This window comes from Aquila chrysaetos, chromosome 26 (genome assembly GCF_900496995.4).
Source record: "Aquila chrysaetos chrysaetos chromosome 26, bAquChr1.4, whole genome shotgun sequence".
Taxonomy (NCBI): Eukaryota; Metazoa; Chordata; class Aves; order Accipitriformes; family Accipitridae; genus Aquila; species Aquila chrysaetos.
In genome coordinates, this window is record NC_044029.1 from 6,751,742 (window position 1) to 6,772,930 (window position 21,189).

At 37.7% G+C, this 21,189-nt stretch overlaps 1 protein-coding gene across 2 annotated transcripts in view; it reads left to right on the forward strand.

Moving 5' to 3' along the window:
* The window catches only part of KITLG (KIT ligand), a 57,272-nt gene that overhangs the window by 4,680 nt on the left and 31,403 nt on the right, over positions 1-21,189 (forward strand). The gene's annotated exons all lie outside the window — the stretch shown is intronic.

The window sequence follows — 21,189 nt, forward strand, 5'->3', positions numbered from 1 at the left end:
CAGAGGTCAGTGAAAGTAAATATGCTACTGAAGGCATTCTTTCTACTGTATGTCTAAATAAAAGCCAGTTTAGGAGTTCAGATTAATGAACACTTTGGATCACAATAACGTAGGAAATAAATTATCCTCTAATTTCCTATTGTTATCTAATAACCACTGGGCAAATAACTGGTTGTTGTTTCTGTTTAAATAATGTTTAAATTATACAATGTAGATGGATGCGATAATTTTAAATCTGATTAGGAATTTTCTGCTTTATACATATTTTTGCATTATCGTTGCTGTGTGGAGCAGACTTTAAGTTTCGGTGCAAGGCGAAAATAGCGTCAGGTCTAAGATGTCACTGCAGGCATGGCCTGAAGGAGGCCCCTGTGGTCCTGGCTGCTTTGCAGCCATGCTTTGGAGCCCACAGTTTTGCGAAGTGGGTAAGTCCTGAGCCTCCAGCTCCTCCATCACCACTTGAACCAATGCTAGAAGTGAGACGAGGTGGTGCAGGCTGGGGGGGCCGAGTGCGGGTTTCCCCCCGGCAGGGCCAGCAGTGCTCGTTGGCAGCGGTCAGGGCTCCTGGAAGGCTCTCGCAAGCAGGTCTGCTGGACACCCACCTTTCAGATACCTGCTAGCCCTAAACCTTCACTGCTGTTAAAGAGCACTTGTAAGCATGCAGCGACTGCAGCATTTGGGTATTTTTTCTTTTTCTTCATTTTTGCTGCAAAACCTACTGGATGGCAAAGATCAGGTTCAGGAATGACCCTCAAGGTCACATTTAGCCCAGACCTCAAGAGCTACCTCTTCTCCCATCTGTGATTTGGTGCCTGTTTATAACAGCCATTCGCATGGTATTGCTTAAAGTTCCAGTGAAGAGTTTCTAGAAGTCAGGCTGAGTATCTTGGTACTCTTCCACCTTCACTGGCTTCTGACTGATTTTGGGCAGCAGAACGGGAAAGCCAGAGAGGGGTGTGTGGGGCTGGGCAGCAGAGGTGGGTTGGACACTGCAGCTCGGACTGGTGTTCTGCAAAGCCTGCAGGTTTAGGCTGGGCTGTCACGAGAAGATGAGCATATGCTCTACAGAGATGACCTCTGGGTTTGTGAACAACTTTGATTTGATCCAGACAGAAAATGACTAATCTAAAAGAATTTACCTGAGCATGCTCATTGGAGTGAGAGACACAGTTTCACATCTTTTCTTGGGTAGGAACTTAGGTCTCCAGGAGGGTCTAACCATCCAGTCTGTCTTGTTGAAGCTGTTCTACTTTGCATAAGTAATTATGCACTGTGCCAGAGGGAAGAAAAGGAAAAAAAAAAAAAAAATCAAGTCCAGACTCTGAATCTGAAGTGTAACTTCAGTGTTGCTCCAAATCTGAATCTGGGTCCATGCAGATTAAGAGTTAAGTCATCCTTTAAGACCAAATTAACTGAGCTGCTAGGTTTATTTGTTCAGTCTTGAGGGTGGCTGACGCATGAACTAAGAATGTAGGGGGGACTGTATTTCAGGCCACAAGTCCAAATTCACAAATTGCAAATCATGCGAACCTCTGAACCTCCACTCAGAAAGACTTAGGCATCTGCAAATCAGAGTCTGAAAATACCAGTCTGCCAGTCCTATCTGTTCGTGTAACTTGGCATTTCCAAGCGTGGCCATCCCATGTGACTGAACCTGGCCTCAACGTAATTACATTAACTGTCTCAGTGACAGTAAACCCTCATCCAGTGTTTTATTCAGCTGGTCTTCTGCTTTTTGTTTGTTCTGCTGCCATCAGCTCCAGGGACATCGGTTCACTGACAGTTAAGGCCAAGGACAAGCATAGTTCACTTTGCTCTACCATCTCTTCTTTAGAAGTACCTTAAGAAGTTTTTAGAAGCACCCTAAAATACAGCTTTAGGAATATGTTAAGTATATGCAGTCTGTTGTATGATAGGACCTACATTCTGCATTTGCTTTGGCTGGAATCTCTCGACTTGATGTAGGCAGGATCACTTGTATTGACAGTTTTCCAGTGTCTTCTCCTCAATGAACAACATTCTCTTTTTTTTTTTTTAACTTGCAACTAATGAAAGGTAGGAGGGAATCCAAGTATCTCACCCCATTGAACCAGTGTCCACATACATACAGAGGAACACACACCATGCAAAAACAGCTGTACATATCCAGTATTCTTTATCTGGACGCCAGCCTATGTTTGTGCGCAAACTTGCATGCAGTGAAGGTCGTAAGCGTGGTGTGCAAGCACTCTGCCCAAGAGATTTGAAAATTTGTACGTAATGTGGGCACAGCTGAGCCCTGGGAATGTCCCGTTCCAGCCTAGAATAACACGTGCACAGAAATACGTGCCAACAGTGTATATTTCCTTTACAGGAGAGACATAATCTGTGTGTGAATTCACACCATGCTTCATCATGAAATAAGTAAGGCAGAGGATAGCACAATAGAACCTCCTCGGACTAAAGGCTAATCTGAGTCCTGTACAGGATAATCTTAAACTGCTCTTGTCAAGTGGATCTATAGCTTTTCCTTCGTGTATTTTTGTTCTTTGCTGTGAAACTCAGAATTCAGTGACAGGTAAAGTTAAATTTCTCATTTTTTGAGGAAGAACTTAATAATGCTCAATTATTTTTTTTTTTGAAAGGAGTTTTATGATGATACATGATAGGCGTATACGTTTTATATGAATTTGGAAGTATGAGGAAAAACCACAAAATATTCCTTGCTACCATGTGCTTGTTTGGTAGCAGCAGACGAATATGTCTTCCATTTATGTTTGCAGTATGATACATCATGGCTGCATGGATTCTTCGGTCTGTTTAGTAACACATGACCTCTAATTACGTTTGGAAAAAAGTTATTCTGGCAATGTAAGTCAGACTGTAAAACTAAGTTGTGCATGTCCTGACAATCTATTTCCGTTTAGAACAGAAAATGAACTCTGCAAATCATACAGCAACTCTTTTTGTAAGAGCTGCTCCTGGACAAAAGAATGAACTTAACGATGTCTACAGCACATACTGAAAGCTTGGAGCAATACACTGATGTACAAGATTCACTATTTTAAAGTGGGATTTTTTTTGGACGTGCCTGTAAATGTGGAGGTTTTCAAGTGTGTAGGGAAGTTTGTTCCTCCATTTCACGTTGATCCAAAAAATTCCTCTCTGTTTATGGAGATTTCATAATTGTGTCTAAAATGGGAGTAGGATATCAAAGTGTTGACTTTTGTGGTCTAACTGAAGTAATGGACTGAAGTAAGGTAGTGAGGAGTCAGCCATGATACATTTAAATTGATAATATGCTGCATATATGCAAAATAATTAACTAAATTAAAAGAATTGCTTAAATATTTAGGGAGGATGTAATTTAAACATGCTAATGGCTTATTGTAAGAAGTCCTAAGTTCCAGTCCTCTAATTTCCAGCCTCTGTTTGCTCGTTTTAAGTGAACTCAGCAAAATTTGTCTTATACATTAAATGGCAAGCAGACAATACTATGCATTATGTTTTAAACTGATACAGATCTGAATGTCAGTTCTTCCTGAGATTTGTTTTTCTTTTACTACTTTGAAGCATGCAGGAATAGGAACATTAGTCAGCCAAATGAATTTAGGAAGCTTGTATAACACAGCTTGGCACTCTTTCATTTGGATTTAAAAATATGCTTCTGAATAAACAGAGCTTTTTTGTGGTTATTTTAAAAAGGAGGGGAAAAAAATATATCTCCAATATTCATAATTGCTGTCTTTTTCAAATTAGTGTGGTTCTGCAACGTGTGGATTGCATTTCTATTCTAATAGCAAAAACTATCAGCACTGTATTTGACACCAGTTTAAATGGTTCTGATGTGTATTGTGTTCTTTATTTTCAAGGAAATATGAACCTTATTTATAAATGGTAAGTTTAAACACTGTCACTGAAGCTGCTTTGATCTTTATTATAATCCCTGGCAAAAAATGTGCCCTAGATTTACCATGCATTCTCTAAATCCGTGTCCTTTAAAACTTCTGGCCATAATCATAGTCTGTTCCAAATGGTTTTGATAAATTTCTTCAGTATTTGTTCCTTTAATAGTGTAAAGCTGGGCAGTGAAAGCCCTCTTCTCAGGCTACTAAATCCAGTGAAAAATCTTGCTATTTTTTAAAATTAGACTCCATTCCCAAGCAGGGTGGTGTTCATAATCCCCCATCAATTTTCTTCTGCCATGGATGCAGGAAGATTTTGTTCCCGCAAATTTCTGGATTTTTTTTTTTCCTATCATCACATCTCAAGCCCACATCTAAAAATGATTGTTCATCCTTCGAGTTTCAATCTCCTCTCCCCATTCAGACAGAAAACTTAACAGTGCTACCCTCATTTCTTTGTGCACATTCCCTGGCCTCGGTTGCATTTAAGTCAGCATCCTCACCTCTGACGATAAAACTTCAGCGCTTCTGGCAGCCAAAACACTGAAGGTGTCTCTGTCACCGTACTGTTTCCTTCTACATAGTCTAAGCTTCATCTCTGGTGAGTGTTTTACTACATTTTTTGTAGTAGTCTGTCCAGTGGCCATTTTATTTCCCACAATTTTTTTGAGGCCTAATTCAAATATTAATCCGCTGAATAACCTGGTTTTGCTGTATTTCCTCTTGTCTGTAAAAACTAGGCATCTCAGAATTAGAATGAATCCACTGTTCTGTGGAATATGTTGTTTATTTATATGATGACACTGGTAAGCTATTAATACAGTTATGAAGAGCCCTCTGAAATATTGGCCTGCCATTTCTAGAAGCAACAATACCTTTTCCTCTAACATCAGTAATTTTCTTAATACATATTTAGAAAATACTTGCCTTTTTTCTTTAAGGGTCAAATACTTACTGAGACCAAAGGAAATCCTTTTAGAAGTAATCGTTATTGCTTCCTCCTGTATCTCAGCTTTGTCACCTAACCATATTAGAAATATCTGATTCGGTGTTTTCGTTTGGCCTTCAAAAAATTCTGGCCTAAAGCCTTCTTTAAATCATCTGGAGTGAATTTCCTGTCTTCCCTTTCTCCTCAGCACATTTCAAAAATCTCTTCTCACACACAGGTTTTAGTGATCAACTAGACATTTGCCAGTAATAGTCAGATTGTCTATAGTGCTTTTGGTCATTTCCCACTGTAACAGAATGTTGTTGACATTTAAAAATGATCTGAGACATATGTGAAGTTAATCTGATTTTAGCCTACTGGTTTATTTCTATTGAAATGAGTCCCTCTTGCTTTGCATCCAAGAACATTATTTCAGTTACTGTTGAATTTGTACCTGTTTAAAGTGCTAATTGTCAAACTATGATATGCTTTTTGGCTTTGTGCACTGTGATAGATTCTTCTTCTTAACATACACACTCCATTACTTATTTCAAAGTAAATGGCACAATTCCTGCGAAACTGGGAAGAATTTTTTTTCTGTACAAGTTGACAAGTATCACTTAAATAAACTTGCTAAGAAACTGCATCGCTTATGAAAATACCTAACTAGTCTTACTGGAGTTCTAGAATGTAGACATTGAAAAGTATATACTCTGAGGAGATTTGCACTAATCTTCTCAATGATGGGATATATTTTCTGTGAGATTATTTACAGAAGCCAGAGAAATTTCATGATAGGCCAGGCAACTTGATGTGTCCTCTTTAAGAAGAGCAGTCCTAGGAAACTTGTGAGAACTAGGTGTATAAATCATCTAAGAAATCATATTATATTGTGAGTACTTGCATGAGTTTCTCTATCAGCACATCTGTAACAAGGATGCTGCTGATGCTGTATCAGAAAAATAGTTTCACTACTGACAACTGTGGTTTTTTCTAATTCACATGAATACTTTTCACCAAATGTAAAACTCTATAGGATGTAAGTGCACTACACACAATTTACAACTGCATTTTTTTAGAAGTAAACCCTGTGAAAATAATCAGTAAAATTAAAGTAAAATAGCTGTTTCTTCAAAGGGTTGTGTTCTGTTGCATTGTTGCAAATGTTGTGAGGATACCTAATGTTTCTGATCAGTTATGTACTAAAATCAAAGTACTATATTATTGGTGTCTTTAGAATTATATTTTATAGGCATCTGTATTTAATAGGCATTTATATTTCTTCAAAATTGTACAGACTTAGGGAGCTTTTTTCTGAGATTATTTTTCTACTAGTTGTATCTGAATCTCGATACCAAGCTGCAGACTGACTGATTCAGCTTCTTCTTTTGGTATGTTTACCCCACAATTTCTGCAATTTTTAAGGAAAGCCGCAAGTGGAGCTTCAGGTTGAAGTTTAGATATTTACAGTTCTCTCCAGTTAATATAACTGAAGCAAAAACATTGAGGCAGCATTTGAATGATATTCGTATTAACTCTGCAGTCACAATTCTGTGACAATGAAGTTAGTTCTTCATATCCTGTGTCTCTTTGCTCTAAGCTGAGAGCACTTCCACGTTGATAGAGATCATGGGAATGTGCCTGTTCTTCCTGGAAACATAGGGGAATTGTGGGGAAACGCCAAAGTACTAGAAACACTTTGATGGAGTTTGTAGTCATTAGCCTGTACAAATGCCAATCAAAACCAACTGAAAAATCAAAACAAAAAACCTAAAGCCACCCACAAACCAGCAGGATATTAGAATTACAGTTTGTGTGGACAGGTCTAAAGTTTGGGGCAGGATATAAATTATAACTCAGGTTAATTTTACAGTAAAGGTATGGTAGAAATGGGTGATTATGGTGTTCCCTCCATTTTCTTAAATATATAGTAAGTCTTAACCCATTAACTCTTAATTCTTGTCTTTAGAGTTAATGAGTATGTCCAGAGTTTTAAAAAGATTTTTTCCTAACAGCTTGCCTCTATTGTGTTGTCAGCAGATCTTGCTGTATTTAAATCAGCCAGTAGAAGGAAGGTGAGAACTCTATATTAATAGATTTCAATGAAAGGAATAGAAAAGCCCAGCTCCTGTAAAAGAAATCCTTTCAATGTACTAAGATTCTTTGTGTTCCAAAATGGGTGAATAAATAGAAAGTATTGAAATTACTTATTTAGATTAAAAAAAAAAAAAAGATAAGATCTAAGAAAAAAACTAAGTAGCCCCATGTTGTGTTTCCCTTATCGTAACAGTTTGAGGAAAAAATTATTTAGGGACAGAAAGCGAAGTGTAGGAATAAGTCATTAATTTGTAACATGGCAAAAACCTAAGAGGTAATGTTCTCTAATTGTCAGCAACCTCATATAGTTCAATCTAGTAAGAGGGTTCACAGATTGATGACAACATGTGCAAGCTACATAAATTACTCAGGTTAATTGAAATTAAAAGAGATTCTGAGGAACTTTGTAAAGGTTTAGAGAAGATAGGAGAACAGATGGCATGATGGCAAGTGGAGTTTGTGGTGTTGAAGAGCAAGGGGGATGCATTTTGGAAGGAATGTTTTGAACTAATTGTAACTACATTAATACAGTATTTTTCATTAGTTGTAAAAACTACTTACAAGCTCTTTTTTTAATGTTCTTGTAGCAATACTTGGTCAGGAAAAAGGGATGAAAAATCCCTGTATTTCACCTGTGATAGAACAAATCAACCAACATATTGGGACACAGTAAGAGCAGGATGAGAAACATATAAACTCTAATGCTTTTATGCTAGTGATAGTCAGCTGTCTTGAAAAAAAGTCCTGGTTGTCCTATCAGAAAAAAAGAATATCACAGAAATAGTGGTCCTAAAATAGGCAAAAGTGTTATTTTGAAACAATGTGCATATGAAGGGGGACTGAAAGCTGAGAGCAAGAAACTACTGAGTGATATGCAAGTAGCAGAGAGAATGATTACTGGACATTACTGATCCTTTCTTGGTACAAGAGCAAAGAAATATTTAACACAATTGAAAGTCAGAAGATGCTAAAGCAGGCAGTGCTACCTTCACACATAATTACCAGTCTGGAAAGCTTTTTGACACTAGATATAATATGGCTTGAAATGCAGCTTGATAAATGTCAGAGTGAGCCCAAGAGGTCACTTCCACTGAAGGGGGTAGTCCTGGTCTTCTCATCCTTGTACATCTCCTCCTCCACTCATTCCTCAGGGATTAGTTTTCTGTCTCTGAGCTGAATTGGCTAGTCACTGTCTGTGGATTTACTGATTGCAGAGGGGTCGGGTGAATGTCAGAGCGAGGGAAGCTGGGGAGAAGGAGATGCTGAGAGCCCTCTCTCAGCAGCAGGGAGCTGTTAGATTGCTGCAGACCATCTCATTAACCTCAAGTGAAGGAAAAAAGGATTATACACTTAAGTAGGTAAAAAGCTGTGGTTACTTTAGTTTACACTTTGAGCATGAAAGTTTGCTTATCTTCTAATTCATGCAATTACGAAGAAATTTTCAAATAGGCAATATATTCTCTAAGTGTGAATGATCAGGCTTCTTCAGTTTTCTGTGGCTACCAGACTGATCATGTACTGATCTGACACTTCATATTTTCCAAATCTTCATTGCCTTAATTGCACAAGTCAGATTTGGCCTAATTATAAACTTAGTTTCATATACAACCATCTGCCAAAATTACCATCTGTAACAATTCAGCCTTTAGTTTTGGGAAAAGGAAAACCCTTTGAAATATATTGTAGCTGAACTCCAATTACATGTGGAAGCAATGACAGCTGAGACATTTATACTGAAAGATCTTTCTTTTAGCACATGAGTATGAATGGTTAGAACTTATAAAATTTTATGCAGTGCTGACATGTTGCATAGCTCTAACCATTGAAAGACAGTGGAGTTTCCATGGACCATGCCTGAAAGATGCTCTTGTCCAGTACTTCAGCATGAACAGGAAAAGGCACTTAAAAGTATGTCCTCCCCTTTTAGGGGTGCATAGGAATTCAAAATATACTTCAGTTTCTGATGCAGTAATGCAGTCACTGGCTTTTTATGTTACAGGAAGCATTTTGCTCAGTCCCATCCCACTTTTGCCATCTTCAGCTTGCATTTTCCTGGAACAACCTTATCTATTGCTTCAAAGCTCTAAAAATGGCCATTCTGGCAATTTACTTTCTTTAAAAAAAAAAAAAAAAAAAAAAAAAAAGACCATAGTAATTTCAGAAAGAACTTCTAAAATTAACAATGGCATGAAGCATTTTAGTAAATCATGAAAAAGGAATTGATGTTCACTTTCTGTGGTAAAAAGATGTGCAGTTGGAATAATAATCACTTAGGTATTTTTGACATACGGAAATGTTTTCAATTTAGATCAAAAACTTAAAAAAATAGTTGATTTGTTCTTAGTAATATACCAATGTAATTGCTTTAAGACAAGGCATAATGTATTTGTAATTCCATCTTGCTGAGGTAAATGGCTTATTGCCTGCCCAGTGCTTATGTTGTCTTGCAAGCATACTTAAATGTTTTGAAGATTAGTTGCTAATTTGATGTGTCAGTTACCTGATTTGTCTGCAGTCCCACAAGCTGTAACTTCAAGGCATTTGAGATTAATCTCATCCATCAGTGTATCACTTTGGATAAATATTCTTTTCACAAAATATATAGATTTGTTCTTAATGTACTTGTATTTTAGTAACAGTGTAAATGCAAGATTGTGTTATTCTTTCACAGATCATTACCTTAAAGCTAAATTGTTCACTTTGGGTTTGAGTATGTATAGGAAAGAATCTGATTCAAATTATGTAGGAAATTAAATGCTGTCTAAGAGCTTAGAGCATTTTTTGGAAGTAAAATTATTTACTGGGTAGCTTTCATAAATACATATGAGACAACCGGGGTGATATCAGGATCTGAAGTGAAACAAATTTTTTTCCAGTCAGAAAATGATTTAAATCTGGTTTTGTTTTACTCCGTGTTATTTGGAAACAGCTGAGAAACTAGCATGATTCTCACAAACATATCTTAGGGCACTACTAATACATACAGCTCAGTTTGTCAGGTATAGTGACAAGAAGTACAAGACCTAATGAAATATTGAAAATGAATAGTTTTAAATAGGTCTAGGGAGAATGTAAGCCTAGCAATGTTGTTTCTGATGGGCTCATTTAATCATTGACATCAAAAGCTTCATTTGATTATTGACAAATGTGCAGTCATATGCTCCAAGTTTTTGAATGGTAAGGTTTAAACTTACACATTTCCCAGGGAAATACCACAACAGACCTTCTGGTTAACTAACTACTGTATCTAGAAACGCTATGTAAAGGAACAAAGAACAATAGGATTTTTATTGTGACAAATAAGTTCAACATGCTCAAAGTCCTCAGAGTTTTTCCTGCATCTCCTGATAAAGGAAGATGAAAACTTAGCACCAAAGCTAGGAGATGCAGGTTTCATTTTTCACTTTTGTTGTTTTTTTAGTATGCTGGCTTTTCAATGGCTTGCCTGTAGGTGCTTTTAATCTTTTCCCCTGAAAAATTGTCTTCCAGAAACCTCCTGCAGTTTTTGTAAAAATTGACTATAGATTATTGTTAAAATGTCTGCTGTGGCTCTTCATGGGGCCAGAAGCCAACTTCATTGCCTACCAACATGTGTTTTATTGGAAACAGAATATGGTGTGGAAAGGGTTATGTATTTGTTTTAAAACTCAACCTGTTTCTAACAAGCTAGGCACTGTCATGTTACATTTTCTTCTGAATATTCACTTATGGTACATACTAGGTCTTCTATTGACTTAGCATAGAGTTTTGTATGCAAGATGCTTGTAAAGCACTGCATTAAATCTGTAAAGCCACGTTTCTAAATCATGAACGGTATACAGGCACATCATTAATAAACATTATGTCCAATATAGTAAATTTCTTGATGAAATGAAAAATAGCGAGAAGGAGCAGAAACTCAAGCTTCACTATGGAAGACCATGACCCGGCCCCATTTCTGCAGTTGTGTAATCACACTCTTTCATCCTACAGTAGAGCAGTGTGTGAAGAATACTTTTAATCCTTGTTACTTGCTCCAAGGGAATCATGTAGGTTTAGAGTAATGCTTATAAAAGTATCTTTTGAATTCCAAAAGACTGAGTAACAGCTTTTATGACTTATGTTCAAAATTTTAGGTGTCACTACTGATGATGAAAGGAAACCTAAAATACCCCTTAAGTATTTCCCAAAAGATCTGAGATTTAAAGCAGCTGAAAAGGAGAATGACCTTCTTTCATCAATGTAGCTGTGTTGAAAACTTTGACCAAAGGTTTCACTAAATATCTGGTTGGTTTGGGTTTTTTTAATCTCTTCAAAATACAAAATCACTTTCCTCACCAACATTTTACAAGAGGAAAATACATGTTACATCATAATTTGCAAAGTTACCAACTGAGTTTTTGGGGGATCAAAGTAAAAACTTCTTAGTTCTGGTGCATTGAAATGTCCTGTTCTAAGCCTTTTTAAGTTGATGCAGGTGCTACTGTCTGGAATGTATGCAGAGAAGCCAGCTTTTATGTGAGTAAATTGGGAATACCTGTTATGTCAGCTGGTATTTATCACTGGGAGAAACTGCTCCAACTAATGAGGAATGATCTATTTAAAAGTTGCATGACTTAGTGTCACTCCACTTCAGAAGCAACCACCTGGCTGGATACTGCATCCGTTGCAATAGCCACAAGAATGCACAGTAAGAGGTAGGGTAATCCTCTATTGACATTTGCTGGAGGGGAGAGCCTGTAAAAGCTGAGCTGCTACAGAGAGTAAATAGATAAAATTTCTAATCTGAGAGGAGGTAAGAGGGAATGCTTTGTTTGTTTTCCATGAGTCTTTGGTTTTTTATGTTGCTTCTGTGTCATGGAGCACTGGAAGTCAGAAGGGCTTTTTAATTAGGCCTAATGAAGACTCAGATAGCAGGGTTGATCTCCATAAATACATTAAGAGAACAAATGGGAAAGTTGGGAGAATAAATACATAAGCAAAGGAGCAGTGTTGCCATGAGAACACATTGATGTAAACTGCTATCAGTAGACTTAAACTGGACAGTACAAGAAGGCTTTTAACCATTGGAACATGAAGATCTGGAACAATTTCCCAAGATTCACTTTGAATATGGTGTTCAGTTTTGGGCCCCTCACTACAAGAAAGACATTGAGGTGCTGGAGCGTGTCCAGAGAAGGGCAACGAAGCTGGTGAAGGGTCTAGAGCACAAGTCTTATGAGGAGCGGCTGAGGGAACGGGGCTTGTGTAGTCTGGAGAACAGGAGGCTGAGAGGAGACCTTATCATTCTCTCCAACTACCTGAAAGGAGGCTGTAGTGAGGTGGCTGTTGGTGTCCTGTCACTTGTTACTGGGGAGAAGACAAGAGGAAACGGCCTCAAGTTGCACCAGGGGAGGTTTATATTGGATATTCAGAAAAATTTCTTCACTGAAAGGGTTATCAAGCATTGGAAGAGGACATCCAGGGAAGTGCTTGAGTCACCATCCCTGGAGGTATTTAGAAGACATGTAGACGTGGTGCTTAGGGACATGGTTTAGTGGTGGACTTGGCAGTGTTAGGTTTATGGTTGGGCTTGATGATCTTAAGGGTCTTTTCCAGCCTAAATGACTCTATGATTCAATGATTATTCCCTCCACTCCCACTTGACTCCTCCACTCCTATTTGCTCTTATCCAGTCCTATTACAAATGTAACCTGTCTGCGGTATCAAAGGAGTAGGATATAACACAACTGTTATCTGGAGCCTACCTATCCCAGGAGTTACCTGAAGCCCCCAGTGACTTTGAAAACTGATACTTGCTGTGGAATGGGGCAAGTAAAGTCAATCAGGAGATTTATGCTCCAGGAATACCAGTTTTTTCATTGCCTGTTGAGGAGGACTGCCTAGACCTATCCCTGTATGATGGAATTCAGGTTACTGATATCATTTGCCTTAGTAGTAGATGATACTAGAGCTTTTCTGGATGGACTGCGGAGTACCACATTTGCCTGATGTTGGTCATGAGATCTTCACAATGGCAGAGGGACTGAGGAAAGCTGCTGGAGCTCACTCCCATGATCTTTATCATGATACAAACCATATCATTTATGCAACCTCTGTTTCTCACCTTATCCTGAGTGCTCTTGTAGACCACCAATATAGACAGCAGCTGTAAAATGTTAGGAAATGAATAGTCTCATGATATATAGTACAGTACTGATGTGAAAAAAAGATCATCCTTCAGTGCTGTCAAAGCTTATACTGGTGTTGGCATATCTGAGAGATCCGAACAGTGTTGTTTAATCACATCTAAGCTCATAATTGTAAGGATGTAATACAATTAAGGTAGGTGGATGAAACACACTTATCTTGACTGCCCTGGCATCCAATTTTAGTCTGTGTTCAGCAATTATCCTTTTGTAACGAGGTCTCTCATATTGAGCAGGTCAGAGAACTTAGTTCTGAATTTATATCCCTATAAAGATCCAGGCCCTATCAGGGATGGTATCAAAGAAATTCAGAGTTCAGAAACAGAACAGTGTCTTTCTGAGGACATGTCTTTGGTTTACAACCAAGTGGACCAGTCTGTGATTTGTATTTCAAAAGTCATCCTCTACTTATACAAGAAAGTATAAAAGGATTGAAAAGAAGAAAAAAAAAAATGCCTAAAAACCTTTTAATTTTGTATTTTTTTTTCCCCTGATGTTCTCTTTCCACAGGCTAAAGCATGAACTGAAAACTCTTCAGATTTGTAATACAGTTTACTTTCTAGCAAAGTTTTTGTGCATGACAGAGTAAGAATATACTTAATCTGTTTTAATTCATACTACAAATAAAATACTAGGGAGGACAGACATTTTCATCATGTGCATGAGTTTTGTATGCCAAGTATCAAAATAGCTGATGATTTCAGTGTTCTTGATTTTTTTTTTTTTTTTTTTTTTTTTTTGTCAGTGTAGTAGTTCTCCTAACCCAAATTCCATGTACTTTGTAGCAGATGGTAAGAATTAAAGACCCAGTACAGAATTTCTGTAATTCTTATTCCGTTTCCTTTACTGGTGCTTGAAGGTTGATGATTAAGAAGGGTGGCTCTGTATATATTTTCATTATAATTCAAAAGAATATTCAAGATAGTGGATTTTTTTTTGCACAAACTTGGCAAACAAGCAAGACATCTGAAATAGATCTTTAAAAACTATCTTTAATTAAGTATTTTACTTAAGAGAATGTCTTTTCATTCCCTGAGGAAGACAGATCATCCACCTCCATACAGTGTGAGAATCTTGTCCTCCCTGCCAAGATAAACTTGTATCTTACTTTGCCTTCCCCTTTCAATTACTTAAAAATACCTTTGGATTTCTGCTAGAAAACTCTTTTGTAAGTTCCCAGGAAGATGGGGGGAGAAGACAACTTCCTATTTGGAGTTTGTGGGAGGTTTTGTTGAGTCAACTGAAGTCTGGACTTCTGCTTATTTCTGTTTGGATTGTGTAGGTATTTTGAATCTCAATGTCTCCATTAAGAGAACAAGTAATATTGGTCTTTATCACTCTAACATGGGATAGAAAAATGTAAAATTTCAGTACCAATCCTGGATGATTGTAATGGACCTTAACAAGGAGGGGGGAAAAAATATTTCTTGCCAGTACATACGTCCTAAAAAGACTGTGCTAAATGCAGAACCTCCGAAGATCTTTATAATCTCTGATGATGACTTGAAAGGAAGATGTCTTTCAAAATATATGGTTTTTTTTATTTTTAATGTTTCTTCCAATTGGAAACATTTTTGTCCATAAAACTCCTGGCTCTTTGCAGAACTAGAATGCCACCTGATGGATGATTATCAGTAAATATTTATTTGGCCACTGTTAACACAAGCTCCAGAGGCAACATCCATATGTAATTACCTGTCTCTTGGTAACTTCCCTTCCTGGTGTTTGGGAACTAAACAAACCGCCTGTCATCCAGGACAGATTTAGGATGCATGGAAACTGCTTGGATCCTTGATTGTCAAGTGAGATTAAAAAGTGGACAAAATTTATTATGGAACAGATAACATTTTTAAAGAGCCACAGCCAACATTTTTAGAACAGCTAAATATTTTAAGCTGGTATCCTTACAGTGATGGAAAATAAATACATTAATTTACACATTAAAAACACTGTTTTGTAGTTTACTGAATGTAATTACAAAATACCTGGATTACATTGATTTGCAAGGCAAATCTATATCAATTTATACTTTGTCTTGCTTATCGTGGTCATCTTGGTTCCAGTTGAAACATACAAACCAAACACACCAGGAGTTTGGTTGCACCTTACTAAGTGCAACAGTAGCACGTTGTCTGGAGCAGCCTGCTGCTTCTGCCGCTGTCAAGGATTGCTGGAAGGGCTAGAGGATGATAGCAATTGGCCTGAGGTTGCATGAAATGAAGTTGGTGTATATTCTAAGCAGCTTCCAACTTTTCCCAAGATCTGGATGGTGGGAAAGAATAGTGTGATTCATCATTTTCTCAGCACAGTAAGACCATATATCTTAAATTCGTCTGTCTCAGGAAAAAGATGTGCATAACTTGACAGAACTGGAGAATGGTTTCTCCTTCCAGCTGAAGAAAAAGTAATGAAGAAAAAGGAGTTTGGCATTGGCATTTAACAGATTTGGGGCTATTTTTATCCACGGACCTGAATAGAATTATTTCTGATAGATTAACAGTGTACCTTAGAAGGGAACAAGGTCTGCAAGCATCTGGATACAGCAATTGGCTTTTCCTTTGCACATGTGGCTGGTGGAGTCCAGGAAGTGCCACTTTAGCATTTTACCACCAAATGAGCAATTAGCTGAAAAATCCTGTTCTTGTCAGCTGTCATTAGGCATTCCAGAAGTCCCCCATGGGAAGGCAAGTGACCGTGCAAAGGTGAGGGGGAAGAGGTTTTATGGTTGGGAACATCATGGAAAGGCAAATACAGAACTGTCACAAGAAGATCAAACAGCTGTGAAAGCAGGTTGGCCATTGAACTCATTTGAATGTTCCCTGCTTATGTTTGTAACAATAACTCATTAATTTCCTTCCCCTTTACCCCATGAAGTACCCTTGTATTGTATATTTTAGATATTATATGCAGAACTGGGTAGAAGAGTATTTTGTAAATTCTGCATTTAGCAAAACTGAATATGTGTTCAAATATTTCATGTCTAAAACACTCAAACCTTGTCTGAAAAAGTGACCAGCATTTCTGTAGTCTGTGTTTAAATCAGAATCCAAATAAATTACTCTGATACTCCGTGATGAATTTTGTTTACTTCTATCATCATTCTCTGTACTACTCATCATTGTTAAAAAAAAATGAAGAATAGTATCAGTCACTAGAAGAGCATGCATCTGCTTTTTATAATCATAACAAAGGATGTAGGGTGTGATCCAGAGATTTTTAGGTGTCTCACCCCAGCAGGGTGACTCACTGAGCTGGAGTTAGCCTCTGTTTTGTTCAATGGACTGCCAAAAGGTTGCTCAACAAAACTCACATGTTGACTGGGGAGCTTCCCAGAAGTTAAGGTGCCCAGATGGAGGAGCATGTGCGAGACGAGGATACACACAAACGTTCTGATGCCTGTGTAGCGAACATGTCTTTTTTTTCTTTTTTTTTTTTCTTACATAATGGCTTGCCAGTATAAAATGCATAAATGCTCTGAAAAATAAGGGTCAGGAATACCAGTGTAGCCCCATGTTGCCCCTTCTGGCCAGGAAGCCATCATAAGTGGGAAAGTACCACCAGTGGTAATTACAAGGTAGATATCAGAGGAACAGATCCCAACTCCCATGAGTTGGAATTACCTTGGTTAGAGGAAATTTAACTGAGGTCTGTCACTCATTAGTGAGCATCCTAGTTGATAGGCTATTATATTCGGTAAGACTAGTGTGAGTCTTTTGAAGGACAGTGATGGGTGTACCCTGGACTTAATGCTTCAACTACACATTATTCAGGGTTCTTGCAGTGGTTCCTCCAACTACACTGAAGTTATATTTTAGGTACCTGAGAGCGTGCAGGGACCTTTCCAGTTCCAAATGTGCTTGCCAGAATACTTCACTGATTCCAGAACTAGGTGGTCATGGATGCGTGACTTTTTTTTCCACACTTAACTCACTACTTTGGCGCCTGAGCAATATTTAGCATTTCAGTAGTATTTAGGCACAGCCATTTAGAGTAGTAAAGTTAGCGCTGTCATTTGCGTGGGTGAAGGTATCGCTGAATACCATGAAAATGGGAATTGGATTACATTCTGTGTAAATGCTCTTCAATTTTAAGATTTTTCCACACTGACATTAAATTTCTTAACTGATTAAAGACAGTTCTTCCATGACTTTAATTATCTCTATCACAGCTAAATAACTAAATAGATAGTAGACATATGAAAGAATTATTGTGCTTTTATGCTTCTGGATGCTTTGTGGTTAAAAAAAAAAAGGCAATAAATATCTTTTCTTGCCATTTTCATTTTCTCTGAATCTTAAAAAGGCTTTTTTAAGGCATAAGTGTGAACATGAAGTTAGCTATCCGTGACTGACCAACCAATATTGTCTATGGCAGAAGTTTACAAGCTGTGCCTCAGCAAAGTAGCATGCAAACACTGCCTGAGGAGCTAATATCAAGAGATGTTCCTACCCCAGCATTAGCAGAAGTAAAAAATAAATTTGGGAAGCTTGGCCCAGGGTGAATATTGTTCCACATTGGCAGCTAACCCTACTGCAGCTGTGGCTTAGTTGTGGTTAATTGGATGATTTGCTCAAGAAACTAGGCTGAAAAATTCTGTGGCTAACATGATTTGCATGCAAGAAATTTTATAATGAAAAACACATTCATCTGTGTAGTTACTACCTGTCCCTGTACTTAATGGGTTTTTTGTGTTTTACTATTTGCCTTTTTTTGTTGTTGTTGTTGATTTCTCCCTACTTGTGATTACAATTGTTATCAGTACAAACTAGATATTTGGAAATGTCCAGACTTTCCAATGTTTGGCTTATTTAGCAATGTGGTGTTCCCCTTGCTGCTTTCCACTTAAGGAATTAGCTGAACGTTAACTAGCGTGATTGAGTATCTTTGATAGCATACTGTGAAAAAGATGCTAAAGCACTCATTCAGCAGCCTTTGTCAACACTCCAGATCATAAATGAGGAACTTAAATGAAAAAGTTGTTGATTTACAACTGAAAGGATGGCCTTCAACACATTGGATCACTAGCTAAGCCTCTAAAATGCTGTTAACTGAAATTATAGATTGTGGCTTATAAGTAATAGTAAAAATTATTTGCAGAATGATCGAAAGTGTATACTTGAAATCTTTAATTTGACTTTATTCTTTCCAGTCTAATCATTATTTTTTTCCCTTTCAGAACAGCAACTTAAATATTCAGTACTTAAGATCTTGATTTCAGAATATAAAAACAACTGAATAATATTTGAGCCAGAAATAGGAAGAGTCCCTTTGGTATACAGGTCTGCCTTCTGTCTGCCATATATCTTCAACTTAATGCTAGTAGGTGATGTGTGATTAAATCTTGTGGCCAGCTTTGAAAATCCCATTTTAGCTTAGAAGTAATTATATATGGAAATCTGTTATGAGTGCTGTGTGGATAACTTTCATTTATGCTTAGTAAAGTGTAAAACTGGAATCTCTATTTATAAAGCTGTTGTTCAAGGTTCCCTTTTGTTCTGTCCTTGATTTAATTCAGTCTATTCAAGTTTTGCTCAAACAGCAGGTTTGGTCATTAGTAAATAACAAAAATAGCTTAGCTCTTTGATCTCTACAGTCCTTACATACAATGTGCCTGTAGGCATGTGTAATATAAATATTTGGTAAGTGCAAATAATTAAAAGATTTTGGATAATAGGCATGTTGAAACTAGCAGTATTTTGCAGATTTTCAGTTCCTGTTGGATGGCACAGGGACCAAATAAGCAAGAAAAACCTCAAATAATTTAAAAATTTACAAAGCATTTGTTTTTAATAGCAGTTATAAAAATTACTATGCCTTTAAAACCCATTATTTACATGGGAAAAAATTGTATTCTTATTGATTTGCATAATTATAAAATGTGTAGTGATTTTAAGCTTCATGTATGGGTCATCTTTAGATCCAGAAGCATGAAAATTGGCAAGATGCATCAGGGTTCTGGTTTTACTTGGAGTGTGCTGCTGCTTTTATTAATATTACTCAGTTGATGTGGCAAAAAAGTAATTCCAGTTAAAGAGTTTTGTTACTTTTTTGATTCTTAGACTGCTAGGTTAAACATTGTCCTATGACAGTGACACAAGTCAGTGAACAAATCCCATCTTCCTTTACATACTAGTCAATATTGAGGAACTCAGTGAAGAAATCAGCGGGTTCTGGCGTGGACTCCATCTCCAAAGAACACATAAGGGAAATGTCCCTGAAACTCAGCGAGTGTAACTGCTAGTGTACTCTTTAACTCTGAAGGTAGAACTACTCTTTCTTTAATTCTTGAAAGCAGTATAGTTAGTCCATTTTGGAGCTGGTTGTCATTAACTTCTTGCCTTTTTTATAACAATTTTGTTCCAAAAATTGCAGTGGGGAAGTAGTCTGTTAACTTGAGGACCCCTTTGGTTTCCTCTGTGATTCTAGAGAATACGTGAGGAGAGGGAGATGTTTCTCTGACCACTTAAAGCTAGTTCTTAAACAACTTTGAGCTCTTATACACTGCAAGGAGCTCTCAAAGGTCCTTTCAGAGACTAACAGCATCTTTGTTGCATCTCCCCGGAGCTTGAGTTGTTCATATATGTATAACTGCAAAGCTTTGTATAGCATAAGATACAGAGGTTTCATAAGAAAGATTAAGTACCTAACTTCAAGTTAGGTGTTTATTCTCAATTTTTCACATAGGTAATTACTCTCAATAATTATTTGTACAAACATTCAATAAAAGTATTTCTAAATGCTAGTTATGTTGAAGCAAGAGGCATTCTCAAAACATGCTGCATATTGAATGTGTACTTTGCTTAGAATATTTTTGATTTCTTTGTGTGTAAGTCTACACATCATCATGATCCTGTGGTGTTTGAAGGTACAGTTTAGGAAAAGCTGAGTACACGCTCCACCAAAACAGGCAGTCTTGGCTTGTCCTATCTGTAACAGAGCATTTATGCTGTCTGTTACCTGGATCAGAAAGCTGATCTGTGTGAAAAATAGCACAGGAAAACAAAATGGAAATTGTCTGCCTGGTACAGCTGGCTAAACCGTCTCACCAGTGCCAGTGCAAGAGGTGAGGGGAGGAGGCTGGATTGTCTTTTCCAGCAGCAACCCATGCTGCTTTTACCTAAATTAATCAGGAAGCCATATTCTAAGAAAGCAAATGACCAGTTTTACTTGAGATGTAAGTTACATACAAGATTTAAGAGATATAAGATACAATAAAGGTATTTACTTGTCATTTAAGAGCTCTAGGTAAAGTGCTTGGCACTGTTCCATCATGTTTATGTAGCTCCCAAGCGATATTTATCATCATGCTTTCTTAAACCCCCGAGGTTACTATAATGATACTTAATCTTTTAAATCTGTGATTTTCTTTCCCTGCTTTCCTAGAGAGCATCATCTGTGTTGTTTGATTTGCTTTGGTCTTAGACTGAAAGGTTGGATAGCATTTGAAGGCAAGGCTGGAGACAGGAGCTCTCTACATGTCACAGGCAGGCTGGGATGCATCTTGGTTTGTGCAAAAGCAAATTCTGGTCTCAGTCCTGCCCTCGTGGAGGCTCAGGAGCCTGCACAGGCAAATTCCATACTTGCAGTAAATGTACACCATCATCGGCTCTTGCTGACAGCTTCAGTCAGCTGGCACAAGAAGCTTCCCAACCCGAGGCAACTTTTGATTATCCATAACTTAAATGCTTTAACATTCTGGAAATAAAGATCTGCAGCTTAAACTTGGCACGGGGCTCTGTGGGAAACCAGCGAAGCACAAGGAACAACAGAAGGCGAGGAAGTTCAGGCAGTGTAGCCAAGGAGACACCCAGGTGCATCGCAGCTAGTTATCTGGTGCTTTTCTGGCCGAGTCTCACAAGCCCGTGTGAGTACATTGCATTGCTGTTCCTAATAGGATTTAGGAGGGGAATGTAGTGCCAAAGCCAAGGTGCCGCTCCTGAGAGGCCAGGGCATGTCACTTAGAGAAAATGTATTGGATTGCTGCTGGAGATCTCAGTATTTGGGCAGAGGCCAGTTGTGGTTTTGCTTGCTGTTTAAGTACCCAAATGTAATGGCTGTGATTATGAACTTTCTCCTTTTATCTTGCTGTGGTCTGATGTAATTTTGTTCCTTA